Genomic DNA, 1,869 nt, shown 5'->3' with positions numbered 1-1,869 from the left:
AGATCCATTTTGGAAGAAGTGCAGCCAGAGTGCTCCTTGGAGGCCATGATGGCCACACTTTGTCTCTCCTACTTCGGACATATTGTCAGGCGGGAGCAGATGCTGGAGAAGGATATCGTGTTTGGTAAGGTGGAGGATCAAAGAAAAAGAGGAAGACCCCCAACGAGATGGATTGGCCAAGTGGCAGCAATAATGGGCTCAAGCGTGGCAACAATAATGAGGTTGGCCCAGGTTCGGGAAGTGTTTCATTCTGTTTTGCAGAAGGTCGCTAGAGTTGGTACTGACTCGATGGCACCTAACAACAACAATAAGAAAACATCTAGAAAGTCTATATTAAAACATAAAACAAATTTTTAGAATTGCCACATCATGAATTAAAAATTTCAACTCAATCTTTGTCTTGGGAATAGTCTAACTATCATACAATCTGTGAACACCTTGCTAACAGTATCATAATAACCCCACGATGAGGTCACTTATTCTAAGCTCTAAATCAATAAAGTAAAATTTAGCTAGTGTCTGTTTCTTATAAATGCCTAACTTTCGTAGGATCAGAAACTAAAGTCCAATCATTTGTCTCTCCAAGAAATGGAAACCTAAATTAGTAAATTATGATTTCCATGTTTCACATAGTCCAAAATTTTTCCTTAATCCTAAATAAGGAACTAAAAAGCCAATTGAAAATCTACCCAGTATCTTGGTCCTGTCTATGTTGTTGTTGTTTTTAAGTGGAATCTAGTTGATTCTGACTTATAGTAACCCTGTATAGGGTTTCTGAGGAGTGGCTGGTGAGTTTGAACTACTGACCTTGTGGTTCAAACTGATGGTGTTCTTTAGTAGTCTCCCACATTGTACTGCTCTTCAGAGCTCTTGTCTGACTTCCAGACAAGACACCCTCATCCAAAAATAACACAAACTTTACAGATTTGAACACAAATTTCATCTTGTGGAAAATTGATTTTTGGCAATTTAAAACAGTTCCAATGTATAGCAATTCTTTGAAGTCACATGTCACTTTTGATAACTTTCATCTTTATCTTTTATAATGACATTTGTGATTGTATCTAGGTTATGATCCATAATTTAATCAAGTCAGCACAGTAAGACTTTCCCAGTAAAGCAAAGCATATAGGTTCCAATAATTAAGACTTGGTAGTTTGAGCAATTGTTCAAACTGCTATACTAAGTGAAGAAGGTATTTCTGACAAGTGAAGTAAGTAAATGACAAATGAAGACTTGAAATCTGGATTTAACAATGCAGAAAATGTTAACAACTCTTTAGCAATGTTATTCCTTGAATGCAGAGGCAAAAGCCTAATTAGATTTGAAAAAAAATTTTTCTTTTAAAAAAAATTCTACTGGGAACCATTTGTGAGTTTTAAGACTTGGGGTGATGTACTCTGGTTATTTGCTCTTATGAGTCCTTTTGAATCTTAAGCCCTTAAGTAACTGGTTTTCTTGGAATTGCCTTCAGGGTAAGTGATAACATAGTAGCCCTGGTGTGGTATTGCAGGATAGGCCCTTGACTATCATGTTGGTTTGAACGACAAGGTCACCAGTTCAAACTCATCAGCTGCTCCTTGCAAGTCCTATACAGGGTCTCTGTGAGTCAGAATCAACTGGAAGGCCCTTCACAACAACAACAAACACTTTAGCATCTTAGATAATCTGTGATGCAGTAAAATAATCTCTTTATTGCTAATTGAGAGGCAGCAGTTCAAAGCCACCAGCTACTCTGTATGACCAAGATGAGGCTCTAGGCCCTGGTGAAGATTTACAGGTTCAGAAATGTGTGGGAATTAATCTGATGTCAATGATTCTGGTTTTGGTTGTTTTGTATACAGTTAAACTGAGATTCTTTAACCTCAG

This window comes from Chrysochloris asiatica, unplaced genomic scaffold, assembly GCF_000296735.1.
Source record: "Chrysochloris asiatica unplaced genomic scaffold, ChrAsi1.0 scaffold00673, whole genome shotgun sequence".
In the NCBI taxonomy this organism is placed as follows: Eukaryota; Metazoa; Chordata; class Mammalia; order Afrosoricida; family Chrysochloridae; genus Chrysochloris; species Chrysochloris asiatica.
The sequence above is the reverse complement of the archived record's forward strand: the minus strand, read 5'-3'. Positions refer to the sequence as shown.